The sequence below is a fragment of the Balaenoptera acutorostrata genome, chromosome 10, assembly GCF_949987535.1.
Source record: "Balaenoptera acutorostrata chromosome 10, mBalAcu1.1, whole genome shotgun sequence".
In the NCBI taxonomy this organism is placed as follows: Eukaryota; Metazoa; Chordata; class Mammalia; order Artiodactyla; family Balaenopteridae; genus Balaenoptera; species Balaenoptera acutorostrata.
In genome coordinates this window covers 79821182-79827645 of record NC_080073.1, presented here as the reverse complement: position 1 = coordinate 79827645, position 6464 = coordinate 79821182, and the positions used below count along the sequence as shown (strand labels likewise).

At 38.8% G+C, this 6464-nt stretch overlaps 1 non-coding gene across 1 annotated transcript; it reads left to right on the top strand.

Annotated features, from left to right (window-relative positions):
* The first annotated feature begins 1113 nt into the window (after positions 1-1113).
* On the top strand, positions 1114-1221 carry LOC114235510 (U6 spliceosomal RNA). The gene has a single exon (XR_003621668.1). It is a non-coding gene; the product is annotated as a U6 spliceosomal RNA (small nuclear RNA).
* Positions 1222-6464: the final 5243 nt, after the last annotated feature.

Here is a 6464-nt window from a genome sequence, read left to right as displayed (position 1 = left end):
AAGATGCAAGAGTCTGGGCTCACTGAAATCATTCCTTTGATGTGCACCTCAGCTATCTGGGGCCAGTAGCCTGTTCTTCCCCATCCTGAGTCCCCTCAGGTGCACCGCTGGGGGTGGCTGCAGTGCCTGAGGGCTTGCTGGTAGGCATCCTGCTGTTTGCATCCTGAGCTCCTTCAGGGCTCACCCTCAAGAGAACAGGTAGTGGCTAATGGCTGCAACATCCTTTGTTTACTGATATGGCAGGCGACATGTTTCATTCACAGTTTGAATATTCTTATGCTTAACTTCTTTTGCATGTTTACTATTTGCAACAAGAGCTCAAATGCTATCTGACCAATGTCTGTTTTGTATAAAATTTCAGTGGATTAAATCTTATTATAAAATAAAGCATTTGTCTTTTTTCTTTGGTGGTTAGAATTCATTTTAGTAACAAGCACACACACACACATTACACACACGTACACACACATTCCTCATACTTAGTCCATACTCAATTCAAATAAATTTTTACTATGTATTCACTGCAAAAAAAAATCAAGTTAATGTCTCATGTTATAGGGTACGTTTTGAAGAACTCAGTTTTAGAAAAAGGTAACTGACATAGTCATACAAAACCATTTCTAGGGAAATAACATAAAATTTTTTTCTCTCTGTTAATGCTGAAGATTTTTCTTCTATTTCTGGAGTCCTGGTCTCTTGCCAGGATGCGCTTAAGTATCAGTGAGGCCCTGCCATAATTAACAGGACTTCAATTCCTAGATGCTAGAACTGAAAAATTATAATAACAGTTAATTATTTAATATGTTATTGCTCTGGGAAAATAGTGTAATTTATTTGTAGATCCTAAATATTTTACTAGATAAATAGGTGACTTCTTTCAAACCTGCATCAGTTTCTCTTTCAAATGGGCTTTTTGAAAAAGTTCACCTATAAAAGTCCACTGTCCCCACTCTTGCTGATCATCACAAAGAATCATTTTCGACACCAGGATGTCCCAAGTCCTCCTTGTTCCTCTGATCATAAGGCAACATTCAGAGGGTCTCCAGAGAGTTCATTTGGATATGCAGGTCAACAGGTTTCAAAAAAAACATTTATTCTAAAGTGGCTACTTGAATGCTCGACTGGGCAGCACGTATACTAAAATTGGAATGATATAGTGAAGATTAGCAATGGCCCCTGCACAAGGATGACACTCAAATTCATGAAACATTCCCTATTTTATAAAAAGGGGGGCGGGCACTTTCCTGGTGGTCCAGTGGCTACGACTCTGTGCTCCCAAAGCCGGGGGTCCGGGTTCGATCCCTGGTCAAGGAACTAGATCCCACATGCCTCAACTAAAGATCCTGCATGCCTCAATGAAGATCCCACGTGCCACAACTAAGACCTGGCAGAGCCAAAATACAAAAAAAAAAAAAAAAAAAAAAGATGCATGGAACTTCCCGGGCGGTCCTATGGTTTAGACTCCGTGCTCCCAATGCTTCAGGGGGCACGGGTTCAATCCCTGGCTGGGGAACTAAGATCCCACAAGCTCTGTGGTGTGGCCAAAAAAAAAAAAAAAAAATTACATTAAAAAAAAGATACAAACTATTATGTATAAAATAAGCTACACGGATATATTGTACAATACAGGAAATACAGCCAATATTTTATAATAACTAAAAATGGAGTATAGCCTTTAAAAATTATGAATCACTATATTGTACACCTGTGACATATAATACTGTACATCAACTATACTTCAATAAAGCGGCTCCTTGATATTTTTGTAAATTGTTTCATCAACATAAATTCAAATGTCAGCTTTCTGCATATTTTATTGGTATCCTCCTAAAATGAAACCTATTAAAGTATGACCAAATGTCCTCAGAAAATACTTGGATATTTTGCTCAATGCCTCTTTGAAATAACTAGACTTTCCACAAGTTTTTATTTTGAAACAATCTCAAGCTTTCAGAAAAAGTTAGAAGTAGAGTACAAGGAACTGTTTGTTTCCTGAACCTTTTAAGTTTCTGGCCTCATTATCCCTGAATATGTTAGTATGTATTTCCTATTAACAAATATTCTCTCAACCAGAATATAATCATCAAAATCTGGAAATTAACATTGCTAAACTATGACCATTGTTAGCTCGGGCTGCCATAACAAAATACCATAGTTTGGGAAGCTTAACCAACAGAAATTTATTTTCCCATAGCTCTGGAAGCTGGAAGTCCAAGATCAAGGTGTTGGTCAATTTGGTTTCTGGTGAGAACCCTCTTCCTGGGTTGTAGATGTCTGCCTTCTCTTTGTGTGCTCACATGGCCTTTCCTAATTGTGTGAGCACAGAGAAACAAGAGAAAGCTCTTTGCCTTCTTATAAGGAAACCAATCCTGTCAGATTAGGACCTCACATTTATGACTTCCTTTAACTTTAATTACTTCCTAAAATCTCTGTCTCTAAATACAGTCACATTGGGGGTTAGGGCTTCAACATGAATTTGAGAAACACAATTCAGTCCATAGCAACTATCAAATCCTGAGACCCAATTAAAGTTTCACCAAATGTCCCAATGATGCCCTAAACAGCAAAAGGATCCAGTTCAGAATCACATTTTTGCCTTTAGTTGTCATTTCTCTCTAGTCCCTTAGTCTGTAACAGTTCCTCAGTCTGTCTTTGACTTTTATGACCTTGACACTTTTGAAGATTATAGGCCAATTATTTTGTAGAATAAAATAGGAAGGTCAGGGGCTTCCCTGGTGGTGTAGTGGTTAAGAATCCGCCTGCCAATGAAGGGGACACGGGTTCGAGCCCTGGTCCAGGAAGATCCCACATGCCGTGCAGCAACAAAGCCCGTGTGCCACAACTACTGAGCCTGCGCTCTAGAGCCCGTGGGCCACAACTACTGAAGCCCACATACCTAGAGCCCGTGCTCCACAACAAGAGAAGCCACCGCATTGAGAAGCCCACGCACCGCAACGAAGAGTAGCCCCTGCTCGCCGCAACCAGAGAAAAGCCCGTGCGCAGCAACAAAGACCCAACGCAGCCAAAAATAAAAAAATAAAATAAATTAAAAAAATAGGAAGGTCAGTGGCCTCCATCATTTCCTTAACTAACATACAGTAGTTCTATTTACTGACATCCATTTTACTCAACTCATGGAATTAAGCAAACTGTCTGTTCTATTACTGTAATCATATTATTCAAACAAGTATATGTTACCAGTTTACTTAATAATTGAATGATGCAATTTTAGCAGTTTGCCAATATGGAGTCTTTCTGAAACACCCAATTCAATACTTATTCATGTTTTACAAGTGCACTTAATGTGAGTGGTAATTTCTATGTTGACTTTATCAGAAAGTGCAAAGTTTGGGAGTTCCCAAGACCACACTCAGTTTCAATAATTTGTTAGAAAGATTTACACAATTCAGAAAAGCTATTATGCCTGCAGTTCCAGTTTATAATAGCAAAAGGATACAGATTAAAATCAGGTGAAAGAAGCAGCACATAAGACAGCGTCTAAGAAAGTTCCAGACACAGTCTTCCAGTGGTCCGCTCCCAGTGGAGTCAAGCAGACTGGGCTTACTAGCAGCAATGATGTGTGGCAATGTGCATGAAGTACTGGCAACAAGAAAGATCACCCAGCCTTGGTTTCCAGGGTTTTTATTTGGGCTTTGTCACATACACTTGGCCGGTCACCCACGTGGCTGACCTTAGTGTTTACCCTCCAGAGACCAGCTATTACCACACAGCCAAAGACCACACCATAAACCATATTATTACCAGAGACCATCCAGGTGGCCCAAGGTTCCCAGGTAAACAAATACACTTTATCAAGCAGGATATTCCAAGGTTCAGGGATTACCACCCAGAAGCTCAGAGCAAAGGCCAGACCTCAAACAATTATATGTTATCAGTTTACTTAATCCTTATTTGAATGATGCATTTTTAGTAACTTGCCTATATAGAACCTTTCAAAAACATCCAACTCAATGTTCACTTGTTTTATAAGTGCAATGAATGAAAGTGGTCATTTCTAGATTGGCTAAATTAGAAAGACTATAAAGACAAGTTGCTAAAACAACAACAACAAAAAGAAATAAAGAAATTGCTCTTGCATCAGACAAGAGCAACATATAAAATAAAATAAACAAGACAACAATCAAGACTGGGAAGTAAACAACACAAAAATCTAGAAAGATTCTTCATTCAGATTGCTTGTCTAGTTTCTTTCTGTTATTTAAAGAATCTGAAGCTGAATATCTTAGACAATGCACTTTTTGTGTAATTTATGCCAGGAAGAAGATAGGAAATTTCAATCAGCAGACCCAAGGGTAAGCCCTTGACTTTACCACAAAAAGTTGGTGAATGAATGCATGTGTGTGGATCTTTATTCTCTAATCCTTTTTTTTCAGTTTTTAGCAATTTTTTTCAATAATATGTCAAACATTAGATAATAGGGATTTGACAGTGTTGAATTTTACCTAAGCCCTGTGCTTCTGGAAACAGGGAAGTTTAAAGGAACCTCACAGTTCACTGAAAAAAAGAAAAAGAAAAAAAAAAAAAGCCTTTCCGCATATGATTAGATAAGACTCACAAAACCCCTTGTTTACCTGTGACAAGGCCAGGCACAAATTCCTATGCTTTGCCTCATAACTTATTTCCTAAACTACTCATTTCACTGACCAATCAGAACAAAACGCTTGTTAGACAGACTGGTTAAGCTTCTCTCCTTCCTCCAGAGCCCTGAACTTTGGCCCACACCCATCATGAGCCAGCAGACAACCCTGCTCAGAATAGGCTGGCTTGGGGTGGGAGGTGTGAACATTCTCTGACACTATCCCACCTGTCACCCCGCTTCCACGCACCCTGTCCTTCCTGGCCTTGTTCACCCCTCCTCTGTACTCCTAAGATGCTTGCGGACTTCATTATGATCGCAGCATTCACCCTCCTACAATAGTCCCTTTCCCTGCCTTGCAATAATCCTTTTGAACTAAGTCTCTGCTTTCTCAGTTGGTTTTTTATTTGACAGATGTGACTAAATGTTGGGGCTATATAGATTATAGGTTACATTTATGTAAGGGAAACTAGGTTAAAATTCACACTGAGGCAAGAAAAATAAGGGAAAGTTCAAGAGTGAATATGAAAATGAAGTTAGGGACCCACTCATTTGCTTTAAAGATTCTCAGGGGATTTTTAGCTGAATATGTATATAAATATATGTTTTTGTCATGTGAATATTCTTAAATCTAAAAATGTTATATGTATATATTTTATATATATAGTATGTCTATCTATGAACCTAAAATATTTTTTCTTTCTTTCCTTCTGTTTGTTCTTTATTTCTAATTTTCTTCCTTATTTCTCTTTCTTTTCCTCTTTTACAGACTAGAAGGCCTCTCTCCCCTCTACTGCTTTTTTTGAGTCACTACCCAGTTGTCAGCCAAATGCTGCCCTTCCTTGCCCCCCTTTCATGCTTTCCATGCCCTTTTAATCTCAGGCTTGGGCACAGGGCACAAAGCCCCTCTCCCTGAGGTCCACCCCTAAAACATAGCCCAGCTCTGAGGCACTGAATGCTTTTGGTGTGTTTACACCTTATCCATTCCAAAATCACTTAAAGTAGTAAATAATACCATTTAGATTGATTGGACAATTTGATTAAAAATCTCAAACTCTACTCAGATGGCCTATTTCTGGAATTCTTTGTATTTCTGGTTCATGTCTTAAATCTGAGAGATTAGTTTTTAATTATTGACTAAAGAAATTGTGGTATATGTATACAATGGAATATTGTTGAGACTTAAAAAAGGAAGAAATCTTGTAATTTGCGACAACATAGACAGAACTCGAAGGCATTATGCTAAGTGAAAATAGATAGAGAAAGACAAATAACATATTATCTCTCCTTGTGTAGAATCTAAAAATATATATACCAGGGCTTCCCTGGTGGCGCAGTGGTTGAGAATCTGCCTGCCAATGCAGGGGACACGGGTTCGAGTCCTGGTCTGGGAAGATCCCACATGCCGCGGAGCAACTGGGCCCGTGAGCCACAATTACTGAGCCTGTGCATCTGGAGCCTGTGCTCTGCAACAAGAGAGGCCGCGATAATGAGAGGCCCGCGCACCGCGATGAAGAGTGGCCCCCACTTGCCGCAACTAGAGAAAGCCCTCACACAGAAACGAAGACCCAGCACAGCCATAAATAAATAAATAAATAAAACCCAAAAGTTAAAAAAAAAAAACAAAACAAAACAAAAATATATATATATACCAAAAAAAACCCCCAAAAAACTATGTTCATAGATACAGAGAATAGATTGGTGATTGCCAGAAGCAGGGAGTAGAGAGTAGGAGAAATAGGTGAACTGTTTTTTGGGTGGGTTTTTTTGGTTTTTTTTTTTTTTTCTTGGTATTTTTAGTTTAGATAAATTGAAAAGAATAAAAGATAGAAGAGTTCATCACCAGAAGGTCCATACTACAAAAAAT